The sequence below is a fragment of the Ceratotherium simum genome, chromosome X, assembly GCF_057802395.1.
Source record: "Ceratotherium simum simum isolate JZ-2026a chromosome X, ASM5780239v1, whole genome shotgun sequence".
NCBI lineage: Eukaryota > Metazoa > Chordata > Mammalia > Perissodactyla > Rhinocerotidae > Ceratotherium > Ceratotherium simum.
Genome location: NC_141940.1, coordinates 15,187,006 through 15,213,667, shown reverse-complemented (window position 1 = coordinate 15,213,667; position 26,662 = coordinate 15,187,006). Strand labels below are relative to the sequence as shown.

At 40.8% G+C, this 26,662-nt stretch overlaps 1 long non-coding RNA gene across 2 annotated transcripts in view; it reads left to right on the top strand.

Annotated features, from left to right (window-relative positions):
- The first annotated feature begins 588 nt into the window (after positions 1 to 588).
- Positions 589 to 26,662, top strand: part of LOC147911749 (uncharacterized) — a 190,738-nt gene continuing 164,664 nt past the window's right edge. For both annotated transcript variants that reach the window (XR_015550667.1, XR_015550666.1), the window contains exons 1-4: positions 589 to 735; positions 11,412 to 11,522; positions 15,395 to 15,528; positions 24,458 to 24,522. This is a non-coding gene — a long non-coding RNA (uncharacterized LOC147911749). The remainder of the gene's footprint in view (positions 736 to 11,411; positions 11,523 to 15,394; positions 15,529 to 24,457; positions 24,523 to 26,662) is intronic.

Below are 26,662 nucleotides of genomic sequence, written 5' to 3'. Positions count from 1 at the left end.
GCCCCAGCACAGTTGGCTGCAAGTTCTAATACCACATTTGTGTTGCAGTATTTCTTTTAAGTGAGTAGGCCCCCACCGTGGCAGGTTGTTAGGCTCAGGGGCTTACAATTGCTGTAAGCCTCTAGCCTATTAGGTCTCTTGTCAGCTCTCTGAGGATTGCAGCTGGGTGGGGCTGCCCTCAGGCACAGGAGCACCCAATTGTTTCAGGTTTTGGAAGGTGGAGCAAACCTCCTATGTGGGTCTTTGAGAAGTACAAGTCTTCTGTGGCTGAGAAGCCCTGCCGCCCACAGGTCCACACACACAGTCAACACAGTCCTGCCCCGTGTGAGCGCCCGACCTCCCAAGTGGACCCAGTCTCTCCACGGCGGGAGCCCCACACACTCTGCCACCGCCCCACACTCTCCACCCGCTCCTTGTGCACACCCTGCCCCGCTCAAGTCAGCTCAGTTGCCAGGCTGCAGAGAATCCAGTCACCAATCTATGCAGGCCCACACGTTGCCTGAGGGCTTGTTGTTGGGTGGGGCTAGTCTCTAGGGTGGGCTGCCTGCCCTGGCTGAGCTGGATTAAATCGGTGCTCTAGCGGGTGGAGCAGACCCTGGGCTAGCAGGTCTCAGGGAGAACTCCAATGGCGTCTGTGTCAGCACCCTCACACCAGGCCACAACAATGGCCGCCGCCAATGTCCCAGTCCCTGGAGAGGTCTCACCCCTCACCGAGATGCACTCAGGGCCTATTAGGTGAGTCTCTTGTCACCGAAGCACTGTGCACCTTTCTTTCTGGTGATTTTAGAATGCTTTCTGGAACGGGTGAGTTTATGCGCGGGCCCTTTAAGAGCCAGTTTTAGTTTCTTTGTGAACCGGGTTTTCTGGGGGTGCTCCCCAATGCTTTAGTAGCAGGCAAAGTCAGATATTATGCCGCTGGTCTCAATTGTGCTGGGTCCACAAAATGCCCACAGCGGGGGCGCTCCCCGGCTCAGGGCCCCGCGCCTCCAGGGAGGCTGCGTACCTGTGAGCTGCTCCCGGCGGCCGTGACGCTGGCGGCTTGTGAAGGCGGCGTTTTTCCTCTCCAGAAGGGAGTCTCTGCCTCTTCTACCCCAGTTAGGATTGTCCGTTGTTGCAGGAGTTCCTCTTATCCAGTTTTCAGTTCTGTCTCAGGGGTAATTTTTCCACGAGTAGTTGTAAATTGGCTGTGTCCACGGGAGGAGGTGAGTTCAGAGTCTGCCTACGCCGCCATCTTGACTCCGCCCCTCTGATTCTACAACTTTTAATTTCCATGTTTCTAACTCTTTTGTGCCTTGAAAATATATAATTTTAAGAAATCATTTTATGTTGAGTGTATTTCCTCTCCTCATTGTCTTAGGAAAAGCTTCTTCTTTTTTTTCTTTTTTTGTGAGGAAGATCAGCCCTGAGCTAACATCCATGCCAATCCTCCTCTTTTTGCTGAGGAAGACTGGCCCTGAGCTAACATCTATTGCCAATCCTCCCCTTTTTTTTCCCTTTTTCTCCCCAAAGGCCCAGTAGAAAGTTGTATGTTACAGTTGCACATCCTTCTAGTTGCTGTATGTGGGACGCCGCCTCAGCATGGCCTGACAAGCGGTGCGTCGGTGCGCGCCCAGGATCCGAACCCGGGCTGCCAGCAGCAGAGCGCATGCTCTTAACTGCTAAGCCACAGGGCCAGCCAGGGAAAAGCTTCTTTCAGTAACTAACTCTAGCCCTAGCCTTGAGACTCCAAATTAGACTTTTTCTGACCTACACTTACAGAGTATTGGAGTCAAACAAAATCTTAGAGATTATTTAATCCAACCTCTTCATTTTGTAAATGGGGAAACTATGGCCCAGAAAACAAAAGGACTTTTGCCTAAGGTCAAAAAGTGAATTTGTGGCAGAAATAGGACTGTAATTGACTCTTAGTTTAGTGCTTTAAACATAACATACCTTGTCTATTTTGTATGCCATGTTATTTCACCTTTTTCACAATTCCTGACGTTCAACCGCACATCCAACTTAGTTTTGCATTTACTGAAATATTTGTTTAATTTACGTATATTTTAAAAAGATTTTTTTCTCATCAGGAACTGTTACTTGATCCAGAATATCGCGTCTAACTGGAGAATGACTTATTCTTTCAAGTTGTGTACTGCCAATAGAAATGCTAGTTAGTAAAGTAACCATTAGAAAAGCTCCGTTTTACTTTTTCAAGGTTATATTTTGCCACCACATTGATCATGGGCATTACCGGCCACACAGTAGAACTTTCATCAATATTTCTTGATGAATTCACTGGTTAAACATTGGCTAAGAAAGGTGAGCTAAGCTAATTGGACTGAAATTAATCCTAGATGCTTTAGCACAGAGATGAGATTTGATAGCCTCTTAGTCTAAAAACATCTTTTAAGTGAATGTGCTATTTTGAGTGCTATTTTGAGTGTCCCGGGCTCCCTGTCTCCATGTCATGACCATTCAGCTAGCTACTAAAGCCCATACCCTGGAAGAAATGCCTCATACTTATTTTTCAAACTTTACTTCTTGCATCCTGTTCATCAATAAGTCCTGACATTTTTATCTCCAAAATGTAGTAAATCTGTCTACTTTTCACCACCTCTACCACCACAACACTGTCTAAGCTACCACCATCTCTCACCTGGACACCTCAATAAGCTAACTAACCGGTCTTGTTTCCATTCTTATATCCCTCTTATCTGTACTCTAAACTACAGCAGGAATGATCTTTTGAGAAAGCAAATAAGATCATATTGCTCACCTCATTCCACTGCCATCTATAACTCCAGTGTAATTTTTTTCAATTGCTTTCTAATACCCCTAGAACAAAGAATGTCTCCATTGCTATGCGAGTCCCATTTGCTCCCACTCTCCACTTGCTCCCCATTTTCCAGCAATAGTGACCTCCTTTCAGTTCCTAGAATAAGTCAAACGCTTCCATCGTTGGGCATTTGTCTGCTCTGTTCTTGCTTCATGGACGGTCCTGTTGGGAGATTCGGGAAGGCTTCATAAAGTCAGCATTTGAGCTGAGATTTGACAGATAGGTAGGATTTCCACGGAGAAATAGGATTCATTTTAAGATTACTACATGTAAATAATTTGCTAATTAATTGGGGGTGTGTTCAAACTGTTAATTTGAGTCTGAAAGGAGTTCATATTGTTATCCACTCTGATTAATCACGTCAAGCTATCTCATCCTTTTAAAAAATGTTCTTTCTTGAACATTGAACCTCATCTGCTGCACCAATACTTTACTCTCACTGTTAAATTGGAATTTGTAGTCAGGCCCAAGTTATTAATATAAATCATTGAAATTGATACTTAACAATAATGACAAACATTTCTTTTCAACAGCTTCACAATAGCATCCAGCAGATTAAAAAATGGACCTAGTATAGTATAAAATATTCCCTACCTGTAGAAGTGCTTGCATGCTAATTGATGTCAACCTGGAAAGTTATTCCTCTGAGTAAACTGGCATTCTCAGAAAAACACTTCTTCATTAAGGCTACCAGGGCTCTATTTAGTCTACTGCAATAGTCATTTGTAGAGCAGTACCTTATTGGCTTCAGAAATTTAAAAGAACTCCCAAAGTGCCTGACACACTCATTTTGTTTTCATCACCTCATATGCAAGCAACACAGTCCAGAGCCAAATGTTTGATTCGATTATACAAGTTTTGGGCAACAGGTTTGACGCCCAGTTATTTTTTCTTAGGTTAATGATAAAATTGATTTGTGTTACTTGAGGTCATACCAATTAAAAGAAAACAGATAAGATGTGTGTGTGTGTGTGTGTTGAGGTGGAGGTGTGTAGAAGGTTGGGGGAGCAGGCAGAAAGCCAGCTTAGAGTTTCAAACTTTCTGTAGATAATTCATTGTTTGAATAATCCACATTTAGAATTGACTACATTAAGTAGAATCTTAATTTAATACAACAGGTTAGGACTGAGGTTACCCATAAGAGAGAAATTTTCCATAAGAAGGGAAGGACCACTTTAATGTACATAAATATTGTAAGAGCTGGGTAGAAACTTTAGCATGATTAAATTTTCATCAGGAGATCAATTGTGACCACTCAGAACTCCTCACTTCCATGTCACCCATCTACCACCATCACTACCACCACTATGACCATCACTTCCTGTTCTGATACAGAGTAGGGGAAGACAAGAGGATGAGAGAGAGACCAAGAAGGTGATGTAATTAGGTTTCAATCATCAAAGTAATGAGTAAATGAATGTGAGTCATTTGTAGAGCCAGCACAAGTAGGGCAGGAAGACATATTGTCACCATCTTAATGGGGGCAAGAACACATTTCTTATATTCTTCCAGCCACAGAGCACTGTAGTGTGTGTAATAGAATTGCAGTTGCTCAGTAAACAGAATAATAGCTTACGTACCCATAACCCCACTTGCTCACTGCTTGACAACCCCCCTCACCAAGATCATCGCAGAGAACCAGGAATTTAACAAAAAGACTATGAGAAGCCCTGGAACAGCTTACGAACCCCTGCAAAGAACACTCAGCCACTTCTCTCATAGGCTTTGGATGGCTGAAATTTCATTCTACTTTTTGAATAAATGAATTCATTGACTAATTGATTGGTTCATTCACTCATTCTTTCATTCCACAAATACGTATATTAAGCATCTGCCATGTTACAGGTAATCTGATGTCCTGGGGATACAGAGAGGAATAAGATGTGGTGTCTGTTCTTAAAAGGCTCCTAGTCCAGTGGGAAGCAGATAGGTACATAGATGATGACAATACAGGGGACAAAGGTGAACTCTGGTTCTCTGGTGGGAGCGGTGAGGGAGAGAACTTCTGTGAGAATGACTATGAGGGAGCCATTGAGGTTTCTGAAGACATGGCTGATGAGAATGTGAACTCTTTGCCTCGCCTGAACACTATAGGGAAATTGAGGGAAAATGCTGATGGACAAGAACAGATGAGCTCAGATTAAGTGACAGGAAAAGTGAGGAATGGTGGCAGATTTTTGTATGATTTATTCATAGAGAAAAGTAGGAAAGAAACAGGAAATCTTAGGGGTTCTAGGAAACCTGTTGCTGACAGAAAAGGAAATTGAGGATCGGGAAGCCTGGGTTACAAATGACGATGGAACTTCTAAAAAGAGATGGAGGCCCGTTACCAGCATAAGTGGTCATGCTGCCTGCCCAGCCTGGGGGAGTCGGTCCCGGGGTGTCAGCAGAGGGGCTGCTCTGGGACCTTTCTGAAATGTGTTTCTCTTTAGTCCCAAATTACTTGGAAGCTTTTTGGCTTGTTTGGACTCTTACAAAAAATAAAAAAAGTGATCTCCATGACAAAATGGTGCATGTGTTTTTGAAAACGCTGCAGCAAGCCGTCAAGATGATTTAGCAGATTCAGAAGAGCCTGATAAATTCCTCATAGCAAGTATCAAGGGAGAGGTACCTTGGAGTTTCCAGCCTTATGTTACAGATGCTCTGAATGGTGAGCTTCCAAAGAAAATTTGGAGTATCTAATATTTCTGAGAAAAGCATTCTGGTTCCCATTTTACAGCAACACAGAGGCAGCCTTAGCAACTAATGGATTTTACATCTGGAAAGGGAGAAAAGAACAAAATATTTGGCCAATGACTAAAATATTTCCACATCATCTAGCCTTCGAAAGATCACCTATGAGATGCTTCAGTTTTAGAACCATAGAAGTTAAATAAAGTAATTAATTCAAATTCTAACTACTTTGGGAATACTTTTCAATATTCTGCCTCATATAGATTACACCGGGGGAAATGTGGAGTTTAATCAGGTGGCTCAGCCACATTGGCTTGCCACTGAATCTACTTTTGGAAAGAAAGGGAATTAATTTAATTTTAGGAAGGTGTCCCAGGGCTCCACAAGGAGTAGAGCAGCAGGGACCAGTGTTTTTGTTCTTTTCTGAAGGATTTTCATTTTTTTTCCCTCTTCTGAGCATCCAAAGGGGCTCTGGAATGCCTTCTGAAGCCCTTTTTCTAATTGTCCTTTTAATCTTACCTTTTGGTGCTTTCTTCTTCTGGGCATCCAGAGAATGAAGATGGCAACAAAATAAGCATGAAGCCCAGTGATTTATATTGATGACTCTGCATGATATGTATGGGTCCGGGAGTCAAGGAAGAAAACTGTATTGAAACAATTTATATGCAATTTGCTAACCACTTGGATTTAGGTGCTCGACCAACCCTCAGTTAATGTGGAAGGTGGCTCAGCGAGACCGTCCTTTTTCAGGATACTATTCACCTGGCCCCTCAACAAGTTTTGGCTACCAAGTAGAAGGAGCCCAAATGGATTACTATCGGGATACCAACCCAAGCACCAGAAGGATGGTCAGTGAGGATATTTTTGATATTAACAATGCCCATTTGGGGGCTCTTAAGCTATGACTTGTGCCTCAAAGATATTCTCTCAACAAGCGACACCTTGTAGATGACTTTAAAACAGATTTACCAAGCAGTTAATGTCAATTTACAATTTGTTAGAACCACGTTGTACCTGAGCTAGTTTTGTTGTGACTACTGTTTTATCCAGGCATTATCTAGCCACAGGTAGTTTGATCAGTGACTCAATCCTGCTGCATTTTGTCTTGTCCTTATCTTCAGTTTTCCTTTCCTTTGGCTTTTTTCCTTATTTTTGTGCTTGCTGCAGGAATCTTACGGCCCTTTAATAATAACTATGAATGTTTGTTATGTGCCAGGTTGCATTCTAAATGCTTTAGATGTACTGTATGATTTAATCCTCTAAAAACCCAATGAACATAGTACTATTTTCCTTCGCATTTAGCAGATGAGGAAACTGAGGCTTGGTGAACTCAAGTACTTTACTATATTAGTCATCTTCTGCTGAGGTTATAAACAAATAACCCCAGTATCTTGGGGCTTAAACCAGAGTTTGGCAAATTTTTCTGTAAAGGGCCAGATAGCAAATATTTAAAACTTTCTGGGCCATGTGGTCTCTGTCACAACTACTCAGCTCTGCCACTGTAGCACAAAAGTAGCCATATATGCTGTGTAAACAGATAAACACGGCTGTGTTCCAATAAAACTACGTTGACAGACATAGAAATTGGAATTTCATATAACTTTCATGTTGTGAAATATTATTCTTTTGGTGTCTTTGTAACCAATTAAAAATGTAAAAAAACATTCTTAGCTAATGGGCTATACAAAAACAGGTAGTGGGCCGTATTTGGCCCATGGGCTGTAGTTTGTGGACCTTTGACTTAAACACCTATTTATTTCTTGTTCATGTTATGTGAAGGCTGCAAGTCAGCTGTAGCACTGCTGGGCTCTATCCAGCTTGGCTGTGCTTGGCTACACAGTTCTTCTCATTCTGGAATCCCGGCTGAAAGAGTAACCATTATGTGGGGCACGCAGGAGCAAGTGGGGCAGAGCCAGGTTACACAAGCCCATTTAATGCTTGCTTGTGCTCATATGTAGCATATATCATGTCCACTTACATTTCACTTGCCAAAGCAGGTTACGTGGCCGAGTCCAAAGTCAATGGCGCAGAGAAGTCCACTCTGCCTTTAGGGAAGCCATGTTCAGGGAGGGAATGAATCATCGTAAACTAGTAAACTAGTAATACGATTTACCATTTTATCTAAGATAGTATAATGGGATTTGGGGTCCAGGGCATCTTGCTCCAAAGCCTCTACTCTTAACCACTCTGCTCTGCTGCCGCCACCTCTGGAAGGACTTTGCTCCCCTCTCACTCTCTTGACAGTGCTCTTTATTACCTGTTCAGCTGCGGTCTGTTGCAGCTCTCTCATCCCAGTACTCCTTTTCTTCTGAGTTGCTTTTACCATGGTTTCAGTCTTCATCATGCTGTATAAATTTCCTTGTATTTTCTGTTCTCCTCCAGATCGCAACAGCAGGCCTTACTGCACCCCTCAGACCACAAAGGCACCCATCCAGGATGCCTGGCCAGACAGGTCACTGTGTCCCCTCTTACTCTGCATGAACGACGGACAGGGCTGTGCATCTCCCTCAGGAAGCCTGCTTGTTTCATCGGGAAAGGACTGGCTTCCTGGCAAAGCACGCCAGGAATAAACCCCAATTGCTCCCCCGACCTCCTGCCATCACTCCACTTCCAGGAAACAATAGCTGACATTTGTATCAGGCTTTATAGTTTACAAAATCTCTTCCCTTTATCACTGCATTTGATCCTCCTAACCATACTGAGAGGCAGACTTGATTATTACCATTCTACAGATAAAGAAACTGAGTCTGAAAGAAAATTAAAAGTTTCCTTGAAGATCAAAGAATTATTTAATTAGTTAGTTAGTTGGGGAGTGGTGGAGGCCGGACTCAAACCCAGGGCTCTTTTCACTCACCCAGAAACACACCCTGTCTTTGAAGTTTCCTAGTTTCCTCCCTTTAAAGCATTCCTACTACCGCCATGAGGCAGGATTAGAGTTCTTCCTCCCCTGGGATTTCAAGAACCTTAAAAGGACTGGCAGAAGTGAGGTTTAACTCTTTACTGCTCACTGTGTGCGGATTTCATCAGTCTTTACTCAAAGGTCATAGACGGTTGAAGGTAGAAAATTGTGACTGCTAGTGTCCTTGAGTCCTAGACCACCTAATTCCTCGGTCCTTTCATCCTTCAGGACCTGGTTTAATGGCACTTCCTATGTGAAGCCCCTTCCCATCTTCCCCAGGCAGAGGAATGAGTCTCTCTTCTGTTGTCCCACAGTCCTTGACTTCCCTCCTCCCAGAGACTATCACTCTGTGTTGTAATTGCTTATTTGCTATTGTGTCTCTCCCACTAGGCCGTGAGCGTCCCTATGAACATAGACATTATTTGCTTCACTTTTGGACTCCCTACCACAGCAGTTATCCCTCTGCCTTGCACTTATCTGGTTGCTTGCCTATCCCATCTACTGAACTCCATGCGGACAGACACCCCACCTAGCCTCTTTCCTGTTATACCTCCACGCTCATACTGAGCATGGTATCTGGCACATGGAAGATGCTTAATAAATATCCAGTGAATGTTAGAATTTGGTTGTTTTCCACTTAGATGCACCCCCCCTAAGATATGGGTCAATGAAAGTTGTCTTGTGTAGTTGTATTCAGACATAGTAAAAACCATCTCCTCCTGTACCATTATTTTTAGAAAGTGAGCAACTCATCAAATTCAGCATACATTGGGAAGGTGGCACCATCGTTACCTGGTTGGTCTCATCCTCAAGGATCTGGATAGAGATTGGAGTGGCAAAGGGTCTTGACTTCAGTTCCAGGTGTCCCAACTAAGTGTGTCTCTTCTCCCGCAATGTATAGTCCTTTGAGGCCAGCAAGAGAACCAGTTAGTAAAAGTTAAGAGGAGAACGGAGAGGAAGAAGAGAACCATTCCAATTCGTTTTGTTTTCTTACTCAAATTCCAATCATCTGAGCAATACATTATTTAAAACCTCAAAAATCCAAAACATAGCATTGAAAAGGTAAAAGAGGAAAGCCCCTTTTATCAGCCTGTTTCTCCATGTTCTCACTCCACAGGCACTTGTGTTCTGAAGCAAAACTCAGCATGATATGAAAAAGTTCCAATCACTCTGATTTGTAACTTTCCTGGACAATGGAAAACCACTTGCTTGTCCATGAAAGTCCATTTTTTCCCATCTGTACATGAACTCCAGTTAAAATTATTAGGAACCTCTTTTAGCCTGCTGAGTGTAATCTATTCAAGCTCATGTTTGTCAGAAGTTACCAGAAGCTTTGTGTCTTCTTGTAGACCCTCAATGTAATTCAATATGTGACGAACAAAGTCATGTTGCTCAGGCATGGTTAAAATTAGGAGAGAACAGCTTTTCTCCAATATGGCCAGAAATGCATCTTACAGATGGAAGCTATGACGAAATGCCACTTTAAATAACCAGCCCCTATATTGTGCAAAAACACCCACATCCACTCCCTCAAACCTCAATGCACTCCACTCTCTCTGTATTTTGTCATCATGGGCAGACAGAGAAATTCTAGCCAAGATGCATGATTTAGCAGATGTTTTGCAAAAGGTTCCATTCTTCTAGCCATCAGCACATGTGGAGCTGTCAGGAGCCCTGTAAAGATTTTACAAGCCTTATAAGTCATAGTTTATTGAGCCTGGGATGGAATTTAATATACCATCATGGTTCTGGAAGTTCCCTCCTTTTTGTCTGATATAGTCTATAGCTTTGTTTACCTTTAAGCCCAAAATGTCGGATATAAGAATGTACAGGCAAAACTCCCCATTGGTGCCTCTGTGTCATCGCCTTCTAGGCCTGGCTCCTTGTTTATTTCATGAAGGCAACACTCTCACTTTCTTCTTTAGGACTGCTGCTACCAGCACACCGAATCAGCATTTTAGCCAGCTTTTAGTTCATTTTATTTTCCTTTGGAAGAAATGTTTCCCAAAGTTTCTTAATGACCCTAAAGCCTTATAAAATTATCTAGCAATCCCATTTTACCAAAACTGTCATAAGCTGTATGAAGTTCTGATCATGCCAAAAAGAGATGGGATGGCCCAGACCTTATAGCACTTATTGAAACTGTGGCTAGGGCCGGCCCCGTGGCTTGGTGGTTAAGTGTGCACGCTCAGCTGCTGGCGGCCGGGGTTCAGACCCCGGGAGTGCACCGATGCACCGCTTCTCTGGCCATGCTGAGGCGGCGTCCCACATACAGCAACTAGAAGGATTGCAACTGTGACATACAACTGTCTACTATGGCTTTGGGGGAAAATGAATAAATAAATAAAATCTTTAAAAAAAAAAAAAACGAAACTGTGGCTAAAAAGTCACACACAAAGCTTTATGCAAAATCTAGTATTGCAGGCAACTGGGATGCCTGGCCAGCTCAGTACACCTATATGTTGGGCTTGTTTTGCCAAATTTGAAGAGTATGTGGCAGATTAATTCACAGCAATGGAAGGAAATTGCAGCTGCCATTTGTTGAGCACATGCCTCTGAACAGCTCTGTGAGATAGATATCTTTTTTTAAGTCTCCATTTTATAGGTGAGGAACCTGAAGCTTAGAGAAATGAAGTGCCAGGCCTAAGATGACGCAACGATTCTTTGCCTGACTTTGACTTGGATTTCTTGGCTTTTTACTACACCATAACTTTCCACTTACACTATGGGAGGGACCATAATGTTGCTTAAGGTCTGGTATAAGCTTGGAAAGTGTGAGGCGTTGAAGCCAGATAGATATGGGTCCAGACCTCCTTAGGCAAGAATGTGTTCCCATGTCATTTCTTCTTACCAATATCTATCTCTTCCTTAAAGCTTTTCCTTACTCTTCTTTTTCTCTCCTGCCCTCAACAAATGTGTTACTGTCCTTCTTTGAATCCCTAATATACTTTGTAATTTTTTGATCACAGATTACTGTACTTGAACTATCTTAATTTGTTCATTCCTTGATTCTCTATACAGCTATTTTTGAGAGTATCTTCTGGGCAAGGCCATGTGCTCAATATTCTGAGGACACAGAGACAAAATACATTTGGACAATGCCTGCAAGGAGCTCACCCTCTAGCACAGGAGGTAAGGCATGTTCATAAGAATAATAAGTGATGCTCTTTACTGAATACCTACCATGTGCCAGGTCCTGTGCTAGGCATTTTAACCATATCTTTCCAATTGACCCCTTCCAACAATTCTGTGAGATAGATATTTTCAAGGTGAGGAAACTGAGGTCAAAGGAGGTTAAATGACTTGTTCAAGGTGACTCAGCTGCTTAAATGGAGGAGCAGGGATTTAAGAAATTCTGATTGCTACTACACTGCCTCTCTACACAACACCATATAGAGAATAAGTGAAAGCACCATAGGAGAGGCACAACACAAGTGCTAAGGGAGGTCGGAGGGGGGACAAGGTTTCTGTACTGGTCTTTTTTCACTGCTCCTCTTCCCTCCTTCGCCCCCTGCCCCGCCCCACCAAACACAGAGACTGGAGACTGGAGCATGGGAACTGTCATTTTTTCATCTCCGTCTCTTCAGTGTTGGCCCAGTGTTGTGAGCACATGGCAGGTATTCAGAGGCCGCGGATGGAACTGAATAGAGAGACTGTTTATAGGAATGGGGCACGGTTGGGATTTGCTTCGCATCACGCAACACTCGCTCCCCGACTGCAACCTTGCTGGACAGCTCTACTGGGCTGTCTCCCATTTGTGGCCCTGGGTGGGGATACGGTCACACAGGCAGAGAGGGGATTGAATACAACATTTCACTGTGGGCTGTGCTATTTTTTATTTACATTTCTATGGTTTGGGAGAGAGGTGTTGGTATTTAAATTCTTTGTTCATGGAAATTTTACTGTATCAACGAAGGGGTGCTTGGGTGGGATTTTCAGGAACTCATTTCCTTTCCTGTTCCTTATATAGGGTGAATATTAGATATCCTGTAATGATTTTGACTGTTGAATGCAGTTATGAGGCAGTGCAGTGTAGAGGGGGTAGGAGAGCATTCTGGTTAAACACTTTGGCTTTGGAATTAGGCCTGTCTGAGTTTGAACTCCGACTTTGCCACCTAGCAACTATGGCCTTGGATAAGTCTCGTGACCTGCTTGAATCTCAGTTCCCTCATCTTTAAAATGGGAATAACGGCAGTTCTTGTGAAGATTGAATGAAGTGAAGCATGTAAAGTGTCTGACACATATGACACTCTCAATGAGTATTAGCGATTATAATGATAACCAGACCATTTAATTGAGACAAAATTTGGACTTATTTTCACCATCTTCTAATAGTATTCAACCAATGTTTATTGCCCATACACTATGTATTAGACAGATGCATTCCTTCCCATATCCTCATTGTCAAATATGGTTTTCAAGGCATGTTAACGTAACTTATGGAAAACACAGGTGATTCCCTTAATGAAAATGTCATACCAAAGGATACACTCATAATTTCTTCTTTTTCTTTTCTTTTTTCATTTTTCTTAATTTCCTGAGAGTGAGAGAAATGGCACTCTGAGTTCTGGGAAGGCACAACGTGCTGTAAGTGTAAAATACCCAGTCTCCTTAAAAATTACGATAATTTGCAAGTGTAAAAGTATTTATTAATAATTAGGCTTGGAGGGCCGGCCCCGTGGCTTAGCAGTTAAGTGCGCGCGCTCCGCTGCTGGCGGCCCGGGTTCGGATCCCGGGCGCGCACCGACGCAGCGCTTCTCCGGCCATGCTGAGGCCGCATCCCACATACAGCAACTAGAAGGATGTGCAGCTATGACATACAACTATCTACTGGGGCTTTGGGGGAGAAAAAAAAATGAAAAAAAAATAATTATGCTTGGAAAACAGAAGTAAATCAGAATCGTCCCAGACAAACCTTAGACATATGGCACCCTACATAGAGGTTATGAGCATAAGCTTTGGAGTCAGAAAGACTTGAGTTAATTGAGAGTCTATTATGTTCTCCTTCTCTACTCCTTTTTTATCTCTTCCATGCTGCCTATTCTGTTATGTTGTTGGTATCATGTAGTGTTTCAGAACACAGGCTCTGGAGTCCAGATAGACATGGGGGTCCAATCTTGCTCCAGCACTTGCTGGCTATGTGACCTTGGACAAGTTATTTAACCTCTCTGAACCTCAGTTTCCTCATCAGTAAAATGGGTATAATGATTGTACCCATATCACAGTGTTTTAAAGATTGTGATAAGTAAGTATGGAAGACTTTCCAAGTGGGAATGTGTGAGAAAGTTCTGATTAGAGTGCAGAGTGTGTCCTGGGGGGTCAGTGAGCAAGAGGATTGGCCACGTTAGGTGGGTCCAGGTTGTGAAAGTCAGACAGAGTGTTTGACCTCAATGGATTAGTAACAGTAATGCTAGCATCCTCTTTAGGTCTTTGCTCAAATTTCACCTTCTCAGTGAGGCCTCTCCTGACAATCCTAGTGGTGAACAAAGCAGACAAAAATCCCCGCCCTCGTGGAGCTTTTCGTCTGGAGTGAGGGGAGAAAGAAAATGAACAAAAAACAGATACATATAATATTGAAGATTGCAGTAAGTGTCCTCAAGGAAATGAACAGGATGCTAATGGGGCTAATGGTTGTGGGGGGTGTGGGCTACTTTGTATAGAGTGATCAGGGAAGTCCTTTCTGAGGAGGTGAGATTTCAGCTGAGATCTGAAGGTTGAAAAAGAGCCACATGAAAAGAAGGGGAGGAGCATTCCAGGGAAAGTAAATAGCATATGCAAAGACCCAGAGGCGGGAAGGAAAACTTGAGAAGAGGTCATTTTGGCTGGAGAGTAGTGAGCTATGAAGACAATAAAAGTGGGTGATGTGATGGAAAGTGACAGAGATGGGGGAAGGGGCAAGTCCTTTAAATAAGGGGTCAAGGAAGGCCTCTCTGAGCACTTGAATTAAGACCTGAGTGGAGAAAAGGAATTAGCCATGCAAAGGTCAGGGGAAAGAAATTTCTAGACAGAAAGCACGGCCACTGCAAGGGCTTCTAGGTACATCCCGCCTGGCCTGTTGGAGAGAAAGCAAGGAGGCTATAGTGGCAGGAGTAGAGCCAGGGGACAGGGAGTAGGAGGAGATGAGGTTGAAGAGCTGAAAGGAGCCAGGTCATAGAGAGCCTTGCAAGCCATGATGAAGACATTGGATTTTACTCTAAGTGAGATGGGAAGTGTTGCAGTCTTTGAGCCAGGGAGTATTTTGATCTCTGTCTCCTCTGGAGCCCTGCAGACATCTCCTTCTGTACTCTTCATTGGTTTCAAGGGTACACTAACTTACTCTGAGCTATTGTTTGCTGAGCATATCTCGTCTTGCAAACTGGACAGGAATCCCCTTGGTTCAGGGACCAGGGCTCAGGCATTCTGGTATGAAGTACTCAGCACAGTGACAGAACCTCACTGTGTGTCTGCGTGTGTGTGTGTGTAGAAGGAGGGTGTGTCTTGATGATGTTGATGAAGTAATGAAACCCCACACTAGAAATGCAGGTGGAGAAGATAAAATGTATTGATAGCATAATCCATATTTTAGACGTTTTACGGGTAATGCTAGGGCAAATTGGTGAGAGTCTTTATTAAGTTCTTGTGTGTTTGGGTTGCGATGGCTGGAGTGAATTGTACTGGGATGGAATCTTGGGAGCACCTCTATTAAAGGGGTTAAAAAAGCCCAAAGGAGAAGGCACTAACCTTAATTTTCAGGTAGAGCTACTTCTAGACTCTGACTGGGTAAGACTCTCCTGGTTTCCTACTGATAATGATGTCTCAGAAACTAGTCTCCCCTTTTGCTGAAGTAAGCTTTTAAGCAGTACATCCTCTTCTCCAGAAAGGCCTCAAGCGTTGATAATAATAATAATATTAATAGTTAATACTTTTAAGCACTGATTATTATGCTTGATCTGCATTACCTCATTTAAGTCTCACAACAATCTTGTGGAACAGCTAATCATATTATTAATATTACTATTTTACAGAATAAAAACAGGATCAGAGAGATTGAGCCATTTGCTTAAGGCTACACAGCTAGTAAGTGGTATAGCCAGGATTTGAACTCAGTTCTGCCTGATCCCAGAGCCCCACTTCTTACTGCTGAATGTTGCCTCTAAAGGTAAGTTTCCTCATTGACAGTCCCAGCTTATACTGCAATATGATTGGATTCGTTAAGGCACGTCTGCCGCCTTTCCATGTTTCCCCTGATGTGGGGGGATATTAGGGCTCAAACAGATGTCAGGTAATCGAGGCAAAAACAGTGCATTCCTGCTCAGGACAAAAGCCTGTTTGTCATATTTCTCGAAGGTAGAGATCATATAGTACATAGCTTTATATTCCCCTCAGTTTAAAGCATGGAATAGCTTTATAGAGTAGACGCTCAATAAATGCTGAAATGACTTGAACTCAATTTCTAAAGCCCAAGATATTATGTGATTACTCTCAGTCCAGCCAGACAAGGCTATTCCAAATTTCTACATAATTTTTTAGAGGACATAGATTGGTTCAGTGGGGCTTGTGTGTATGTTTACAGTGGGTGGATGGGAACTGTCATAAACTTTCTAAGTCTTATGAATGATGTAGGCAGGGAAATATGAGCTCTGTCCACCACCCGCCCCCTCTACTTCACTCAGTAATACATTTAGTTTGTGAAAATATGTAGTACATTCTTAAAAGCAAGGGAGGTAAGGGAGAGCGTGATAATTTATACTTTGCCCGTCTCATCAGTGCCTTAACATAGCTCCCTATTCAGGCAGTGAGGGAGAACTGTATATTCTCGCTGGGAATTGGGATGCATGCCAATGGTTGCAAAGAGCTCAGTGGCTTTGCCTGGATACTTGGGTGTGGACTGGCCAGTCTAGCATGTGGATCAGATCAGAGATGGGTAAATGTCATTTTGACAGTGAATTGAAATGAGGGGAAAGAAGGTGCCTGTTTCGTGAGATTAAAAGGATAAGAATGCATTGGAAAAGTTCGAGCTTGATGTACCATTAACAGAAGAATATGTGATCCATGCAGGCTGGGTTTAAAAACATGTAGGATTGTTTAAAACTAGGATGGTCTCAAACCATCCTAGAACTGGGATTGTCCCAAATCTGGCAATGGTTTAATTATGTAGTGATAGAAAGGGAGAGAAAATGTGCAGGAGCCTAATACTAAGAGCAGTTCAGTTTCACATACATATAGAGGTGTTTTACATGTAGGTACAATCCACACTGTAGAATAGATTTGTTTACCAAAAAGTCTATTTTTGTCTGCAATAATAATGCGGTTACCTATTACTGAGCCTGATTTATTTGCCAGACTTTGTGCTAAGCACTTTGCATGCATTGTCTCATTTAATTCTCACAACAACCTTATGAAGTAGGTGCTCTTATCTAGTTTTTACTGATGTGAAAACTGAGGCCCAGAGTGGTTAAGTAACTTACCCAAGGTCACAGAGCTAGTAAGTGGCAGGGCCAGAATTCTGAAGTGAATCCCTGGCCTGAGGAGGGATTTTAATAAGGCTAGAGCCACCAACTCTGAAGATGAAGACCTGAACAGTTTCTAAAATGAGATACTGTAGAGGAATACATCTCAAGGACTCTGTTGTATGTGTGTATGTATGTGTGTATATTTTAAATTCTTTAACAGAGAAAGTGGGTAATTTTCATTGTGCTTCTTAAATAATGATTACCTAATTGCCTTTAACACTCACAGCCACTCAGTAGTTAAGTGATGTTTGTTAGAAAGTTCTCCTGGCAGTCGCTTTTTGAGAAAGATGATCAAAAGCACATCAAGAATGCCAGTTAATGCCATCATTATTTACTTAGTATAAATTTACAATAACAGGAAAATACGTTCATGGAAATAAAATATCATCTAAAGAATTTAAAGAATTGAAAATGATTCCCATCTTTGTTGTTTGGCCTTACCTTCCTTTAAAAAACAAACAAACCTGTTTATCACTTTGTCATAGGAAACAATGACTGTGTTGATAAAAAAAAAAAAAAGGTAAGCTTAGGTAGGAATAATAAATAACTATCATCTTGGATGAAAGCCTTTGTAAAAAGTTTTTTTTTAATCCTTGAAATATTCTTTTGAAGAAAGGCATGTGGCTTAAGGGTTAATTGATAAGTCAGACATCAAGGAACAGTACCTGTGTCTAACCTCTGCCAAAATAACGTCAAAATTGACAGTTAAGCTGCTCCAAAATTAGGTCAACTTAGTTGCTTTCACTTTCTCCTTTATAGACCCTTTGCACCCACTAAATCAGTTGTTCCTCAGATATACCCTATTGCTTTCCTAACTTGCTGTCTTTGCTCATGCTGGTCCCTCTTGCTAGAATTCCTTCTGCCTCTATTGTCATATATCCAAATCCTTACCCATTCTTCCAGGTTAGCTCAAGTGTCACATCCTCTCTGAAGCTTTCTCTGATCTCCTCGCAGAAACCACATCTGTCTTCTGTTCCTCTATCCCCACCTCCATTACTTTAGCCATCCCATAGCATTTTGCTTTTATATTTCTTGAGGATCCTCTCACTTTCCACCTTGAAATTTAGTTTTTAATGTATTTGTCTTAAGTCTTCTACTAATCTCTAGATATCTTGGAAGTGGAACATATTTTCACTCAGCTTTAGGTGGTCCTCAAATACCAAGCACAGTGCTTTGAATATAAAAGTCACTCAGAAACATCCAGATTTGAGTATCTATCATGTTCCAGACGTTATGTTTGCAGAGTGAGTGAAACAGTTTCTGCCTTCAAAGTATTCATGGGAGACAGACATGTTAACAAAGAGTTTCAGTAGGATCTGGCAAGTAATAAGGTAGAGTCATGAACAGGGAAGTGTGGAAGGGCAGAGTTGGAGCTTGACCAGGGAGAAGGCCTAGTCTAGAAGATGAGTGGTCTTGGTCAGAAAACAGGATATACAAATTTATGATTTCAAGGTGAAGTCATTCTAGAAGATGGCAATATTCAGGATGTGACCATGAGAGCTGAGTAAGCCAATGAATGTGAGTCTAGGTTGTGGGATGGCTTTTCCAACTGGCCAGTGGTGTCAGAAATTGGGGTAGAGAGGATGCCAGTGAGCCAGATGCCAGAATCCTCACTGAACGAGGGGGACTGTCCAGGAGGGGGATACATAGTCATACCAGGGAGGAGTAGAAGATGGTATCTCCAGATGATGTGAATATTATAGGCAGAGGGGCTTTTTATGATCTGGAGCAATGATCTGATAAGGCAACAGGGAGGCAGGAGGGTGCTGGTTCTCTACTCTACTCTGTCCATTCCAGAATTTGGACATTTAGAGATCAAGCAGCTTTAGTTGGTGAGAGTTACATAGTGAGGCGCATTGTCTTTGTAGAGATCCAGGTCTTTGTTAGGGCAGGAAGTAGAAGGTGTTCTGTGAAAACACCGGGGTTATAGAGGTGCTTATTTGTGAGTTGAATAAATATAGGTAAAGCTGATAAAATGAGAACGCTGGAAGGGGCCTCAATGATAACCTAGTCCACCTTTATCATTTTACAGTTGAAGACTCTGAGAGCTGAAAAAGAGAAGTAATTTTTCTCCTTGGGCTTCAATAACTAAATTTCTTTTGTTTTTCAAGAAGTTATTTTGATACATAGATTAATGTTTCTCAGAGTATTCTTGAAGCATATGAGTGGTCTATAAACGCCTCCCAAGGTAGTCTATGGGCTGTTTCATTGTACAGTGTTTCTAACCAATGAAAGCATACTAATATGATGCTTTGACAACTAAGACCCTGCATATGAAATTCTACAATCATCTGTCAATAACTCATTGACATTTTCCACAATGACCTGTTCTTCCTAGATGTTTATGGCTGATTCCTTCCCCTAGCCACCAGCCCTAACCCAATAGTGTGTCTTTTGACTCTATGATCCTTGAAGATTACACCCACACCACTCTGCTAAAACAGCTCTCACTAAGGTCACCAATGACCATCAGGTCATTAAACCTAACAGATACTTTTCAGTCCTCATTGTATTCAACCTCTCAGCAACATTCGATACTGACAATCATTCCTTCCTTCTTGAAGTACGTTATATCATTGCCTTCTATAAAACTACAGTCTCCTGGTTTTATTTGGCCACTTTTTCTTTTGTCTCCTTTGCAGGTTTATCCTCCTCTGCTTGGCTATTCAGCATTGAAGTTCATCAGGGCACTGTTCTAGATACTCTTACAACCTCACTCCATATTCTTTGATTTAATCTATTTCCATGACTTAAATTACCAGCTTTATGCTGCGGATTGCAAGATTTATATCCCAAACTCAGGTTTCTTCTCTGAGCTCTAGACCCCTATGTGCAACTCAACATCTCCACTTGGTTATCTCAAGAGCATCTCAAATTCAGCTTGCCTGAGAGTGAACTCATGATTGCTCCACCCATACTTCTCCTCCTCCAGTGTTCGGTATCACAGTCAGTGCCAAAACCATCTACTCCACAGTGCAAGCAAAAGACCTGAGTCATCCTTAACATTTCCCTTTCTCTCAACCTCCACATCAAATTCATCAGTGTGTCCTGTTGATTTTACCTGTGAAATATCTCTCAAATTCATCCCCTTATCTCCATCACCATTAATACCACATTTAGTCAAGCTATTGCAGGAGACATTTTTGGTAACAGCTTCATTGAAATGTAATCCACGTACCATAAAATCTACCCATTTAAAGTACACAGTTTTTAGTATGTTTATAGAATTGTGCTATCATCACCACTATCTAATTTTAGAACATTTTCATCAACTCCAAAAGAACCCCATAACCTTTAGCAATCACTCCTCCTTCCTCTCTACCCATCCCATGGCAAGCCCTAGACAACCATTAATCTACTTTCTATCTCTATAGATTTGCCTATTCTGGGCATTTCATTTAAATGGGTTCATACAATATGTAGTCTTTCTTGGCTGGCTTCTTTCACCTAGCATAATGTTTCAAGGTTCATTCATGTTGTAGCATGTATCAGTACTTCATTCCTTCTATGGCTGAATAATATTCCATTGTATGGATAGACCATATTTTTTGTTTATCTGTTCATCAGTTGGTGGACATTTGGATTGTTTCCACTTTTGGACTATTATGAATAATGCTGCTATGAACATTAGTGTACTAGTTTCTTGTGAGGGCATATGTTTTCATTTCTCTTGGGTATATACCTAGGAATAGGATTGCTGGGTCATATGGTGACTTTATGTTTAACTTTTTGAGGAACTGCCAGACTTTTCTAAACTGGCTGCATGATTTTATTTTCCCACCAGCGGTGTATGGCTCCAATTTCTCCCCATCTTCACCAACAACTTTTGTTATCAGACTTCTTTGTTTGTTCGTTTGTTTCTTTATAAAGACTTTATTTTTTAGAGCAGTTTTAGATTCACAGCAAAATTGAGGAGAAGGTACAGAGATTTCCCTCATATGCCCTGCCCCACACACGCATAGCTTCCCCCGTTATCAACATCCTCCATAGAGTGGTACATTTGTTACAACCGATGAACCTACTACTCTGTATGTTATCTGACTTTTTGATTCAAACCATCCTAAAGGATGTGAAGTGACAGCTCATTGGTTTTGATTTGCATTTCCTTAATGACTAATTTTGTTGAACATATATTCATGTGCTTATTGGTCATTTGTGCATATTTTTTGGAGAAATGTCTATTTAGTTCATTTTCCCATTTTAAAAATCAGGTTGTCTTTTTATTATTGAGTTGTAAGAGTTCTTTATATATTCTGGATGCAAGTCTCTTATCAGATGTATGATTTGCAAATATTTTTCTCCCACTCTGGAGCCATCTTTTTACTTTTTTAATAGTGTCTTTCAAAGCACAAATGCTTATAATTTTGATGATGTCCTATTTGTCTATTTTTTTCTTTGGCTTTAGTAACTGCTGCTATTTATATGTGCAAGAATAAAAATCATAGAGACCAGCCACATTTTGCCTAGTATGTGATACAGACGTATTTTCGCTGTTTAGGTTAAGAGATAATGTGTGGGAGGTTACCTTTGCTTTGTTTTCTTGGAACTTATTGGCTTTAATCAATACCCGGTTAGGTCTTCTGGCTATATTACCAGATACTGGACAGAGAACTAAAGGCGAACAGCCATGTTGAACACACAGAACACAAGAGGACAGATTTAGCAGAATGGAGTTTGACTATAAAGTAAAATGTTTAAGAATCATAATACTTTGCCTCATAGTTTAGTTAAACTTTTTTTTACACATACAATTTCTAATGAAAAAGTATTGGAAAATATTCTGATGAGGAAAAAATTTTTGTATGATGATAATTTCTGAGCAGAAATCATGGATTTCAATGATACTCATTTTAATTTTACCATTTTAGACAGAACGAAGTAAAAAGAGTAGAAAAAATTCTCCTTGAATTCAGAATTAGTTGATCATGAAGCTGAATTGTGATACATTTGAAATAACTGAATATAAAACTTAATTTTTTTATTCCTAAATAATAAACAAACACACAATATCAAATATCTTCAAATTTCAGGTTAGAGTGCATCTGGAAACTCAGCATCTAGGGCACAAATTCCCTCTTTTTTGTCCAGAAGTTATTTACCTTTTTTTTTTTAAAGCTGGAGAAGTCCTTAGAGACCTTTTTATTAGCAGATCAGGAAATTTAGGTTTGGAGAGCCTAATAAACAAGTCAAAGGTCACAACGCTAGTTATTGGCAGACTCTGGATTCGAACTCATGTCTCTTCACTATCATTTTTGCCTCTTTCAGACAGCATTCTATAATATCAAAGAGTAATGTGTACACACAGATATATATTCTCCGAATATACATTCTCTAACTTTTGCTGATTATAAAAGTGATCATTGTAAAAATTTTCAGCCAAATGTAGAAAGCAGAGTGAATTCTGACCTTCCATTGCGGTCAAAGGCTGGGTATTTCACATAGATCAAAAGAAAGACGAGTCACCTTAGTATAGCTTAGAGCTTAAAGCTGGGAAAAGTCTAATTTGTTGAACTTCTGCTTTTTCCCATAGCGTAGGAAAACATTCATTCAAAGTCTGTCATTACTGCAGACCCAAATTTAGAAAGTTATGACTGTGATATTGCTACTCTTGAAGGAAGACATCACACAGAGCAGTTTTGCAAAATGTTGTGAAATTGATTGCTGTGGAAACGGGACACCACCTGATTCCCCTTTGGAACACATGAGGTCATCGTTTGAATTGTACCTTTGCAAAGGCATGTTAGAATGCATTTTTAGATCGCTGTTTGAAACAGTGATTAACATGACCCCTTTTGGGGAGGTTTCTTCTGCTTGCCAGCTGCCTGAAACACAACAGGCTCTAAAAGAAGGTTTATTATACAAGTAATACAACCCAAAAGGCAAGGTGCATGCAGAAAGAGGAAGAGAGATTTTGTTTTGTCCTGTCGTGTCTCAGATATTTATTAATCGAGATGGCATTTGCAGTGGCAAATCCCATTTCCCTTTTCACACCCTCTCTGGCTGGCATATGATGATAGCATTAGAGCTGATGCCACTTGGCTGATCATGCATTGCTGATCACCATTCAAGGCAACAGAAGAGACAAAAGAGAAGCCCTAGCAGTCCCCAGAGTACTAATGTGAGGGCGATATTGCTCATTGGAAATATTTTAAAATTTCCTCCCATTTCTGAACAATAACCAAATGTCTTACTTTTCTTTTATTCTTATATGTTGCTGGATGGGATGCAGTCTATTATTTATGAACCAGTTGCAAAGCTGCTCCTCCCGTCTCTCCACCGCCCTCCCACCGCTATCTTTCAGTCCCCATCCTAAGTACTGCACCGCCTTTTTCAGTAATCTTCCCTTTATTCTATCCTACGCTTCTAGTTCAAATATGATGGGGGTATATGAGATTGGTCACATTACTAATATCAGGTGCCAGAAAAAAGAAAAAGAACTAAAACCCTTATTTATAAATAATATTTGCATTCTGTGGATGTCTCATGGTTTTACTAAACATTCTATTGCTTCATGTTTAGAATTCATTTGACTTCATTTAGAATTCATTGCTTGATATAATAAGGTGCTATATAAGACGATTAGACATTTTTTTCTAATTACTAGTTTCACTGTTTAAGGAGACAGATAAAATGTTTATAGGGAAAGGTGTGAGTTTATGGACAGTTAGCTTCTAGACCTACTTCCTCATTGATTGGAGTTTCTGTTAAAGGGTCATAAAAGTACTAAGTCTTAAGAAAGTTCCAAAAAAAATCTCCATAACTACAAAGAGGAGTCAAGAAGTTCATGAGAAAATGAGAAAATCTCTAGTACATAGTGCCATCTTGGATACTTCACTAACTTTTATGCAAAAATTACATTATAGGGGCCGGCCCGTTGGCACAAGCGGTTAAGTGCTTGCACTCCGCTGCGGCGGCCCGGGGTTCGCCGGTTCAGATCCCGGGCGCACACCGACGCACTGCTTGTTGAGCCATGCTGTGGCGGCGGCCCATATAAGGTAGAGGAAGATGGGCACAGATGTTAGCTCAGGGCCAGTCTTCCTCAGCAAAAAAAAAAAAAAAAGAGGAGGATCGGCGTCGGATGTTAGCTCAGGGCTGATCTTCCTCACAAAAAAAAATTACATTATAGCCTCATTTTTAAAATTATTGAGTTAAGTCATGATAAGAAGAAGATACAAATATAAAAACTGAGACTCAGAAAATACCACTTGTTCTTCTTTTCATAAAGTCCAGGCATTGTTCCAGGCAGTGCAGCAGTAAACAAAATGGACGAAAACTTGCTCTCATGGAGTGAAAAAATGCTAATTGGGTGGACTTGATAATATAAATGTATGTAGGTGACTGATATTATTACTCATTTAATGATGGGAAAACTGGAGGCTGCCTCCATGCTAGGAGTTTATGCACAATCCTCTAAGACACTTGATTCATCACTATCACATGGATTTGACAGCTAATATAAATGATTTGGGATAAGTTTCTTACAAGACCTGCACACCATGTTACATAATTCAGATGAGAGAGATGTGGGAGGGGTCATTTAGTTGCCTTGATACCAGTTTTATTTCCTTCTTATAGGTTTGGTCCAATGACTGACTGCTCATGAGCATATGAGATCTGGCTAAAGAATCGGGATTTTCTGGGTATGTTCAAGATCAAGTTACACATTTAAAAATTCTTTCTAAGTCTCTTCACTTATGTCATATATACTCCTGAAGAAAGAATGATGTCTTTTGCACTGAGAGATAATGCAATAGAAAGAAGACAGTCTTAACAATCAGGAGATGAACGTTCTAGTCCTGGTGCTTTTCACGAGCTAAGTAACCTTGCGCTATTTCTCCTTTCTGGGCCAAAATTTCCCCATCTGTAAAATGAGGAGTTTGGCAGATGATCCCTAATAGCCCTTCCAACTAATACATTCTACACTTATATGCCTTGAGGAGTTAGGATCATATAGAAGATCCTTCCCAGACTATAAATACAGAGTTTAATTTCTCACTTTAAATCATATTCTTTCTTGGAATCAATTTAAACACTTTCTTCAAAGCTAAAAAGACATATAAACAATCTAGAAGAGCTATTTTGATTCTCAGAGTTCCAAGTAAAATGATCTTTAAAAATAATAATTAAGGGTTTTATGTGTAAAGATGGAGTTCATTTTTGATCACTATTCCAATCCTATAAATGCTTACAAACTTTAACATGGAAGACTTTCTTTTGAATTCAGTGAATGAGTCAATGATGCAGTGTGCCCACAATAGTTAGTCATTTGCTTCCATATCAAATAATTTTGTGAATATTAATAATGAATATTAATAATGAATAATAATCACATGTTCATGGCACTCTGATCATATTCATAACACCCATCACTTACTGAGTGACAGCAATATCTCTGGCATTGTGCTAAGCTCCTGAAGTCATATCTATATAGATGTACCCATATAGACATACCTCAAGTCTATATACCTCAAGTCACTATACCTCATGCCTCAAGTTGCTGTAACATTGAGATTTAGATATTATTGTGCCTATATTTGCAAATGAGTAAATTGAGATACAAATAAGTTAAGTAATTTGATAAAGGTCACATACCTAGTAATTGGCAGAGCCTGGATTCAAACCTAGGTCTCTCTGATTGCAAAAGTCTAATGCTTTTATGTATGTGCTATATTACCACATTTGATCTCCGTAACAACCATGTGAGTTAGGTAAGGCATTATAAGTCTGATTTTACAGATGAGAAAACCAAATCTAAGAGTTTACCTGACTTGCCCCAAATCACAAAGCTAGTAAGTAGTGGAGAAAGGACCAGAACCTGATGACAAGTGTCCAATCATGTGTAAGCTTCTATTTAGTTCTTTTATATTAAGCAAACATTTGTGAGAACAATTAAAATATTGTGCCTATTCATGATATCAACCACGAGAGTATTTTAGATTTTGGAGCAGTGGTTACAAACAAAGAGATTTAGGCCATAAACCTAATTTACAGAAGACAATGTGTGTTATAATCATTCTATCAACTAAGAAGTTTTGGGGGAACATTTACTTTATGCTCAGCATTTTTCTAGGATTTATGTGAGTATAGAAAAAGGTATAACATATTGTATCTATCTTCAAGGAGTTCATAATTTAGCTGGTATCTTACTCTGCTCTGGCTGCTATAATAAAATGCCATTGACTGGGTGGCTTAAACAACATAAATTTATTTCTCACAGTTCTGGAGGCTGGGAAGTCCAAGATCACATGTTGGCAGACTCAGTGTCTGGTGAGGGCTCTCTTCCTGGTTTGCAGACAGCTGCCTTCTCACTGTGTGCTTTTATTTGGTGTGTGCTCCTGGAGAGAGAGCTCTCTCTCTCTCTAGTCTTTTCTTATAAGGGCACTAATCCCATCATGAAGGTCCCAATTTCATGACCTAATCTAAATCTAATTACCTCTCAAAGGCCCCACCTCCAAATGCCATCACATTGGAGGGTTAGGGCTTCAGCATATGAATTTCAGGGAGACACAAACATTTAGCCCCTAACATTCCACCCCTGGCCCCTGCAAATTTATTTCTTCTCACATGTAAAACACATTCATTCTATCCCAACAGTCCCCAAAATCTTAACTCATTCCAGCATCAACTTTAAAGTCTAAAGTCCAAAGTCTCATCCAAATATCATCTAAATCAGATAGGAAGGAGACTCAAGGTAAGATTCATCCTGAGACAAAATTCTTCTCCAGCTATGAACCTGTGAAACCAATAAGTTATGTGCTTCCAAAATACAGTGGCGGGACA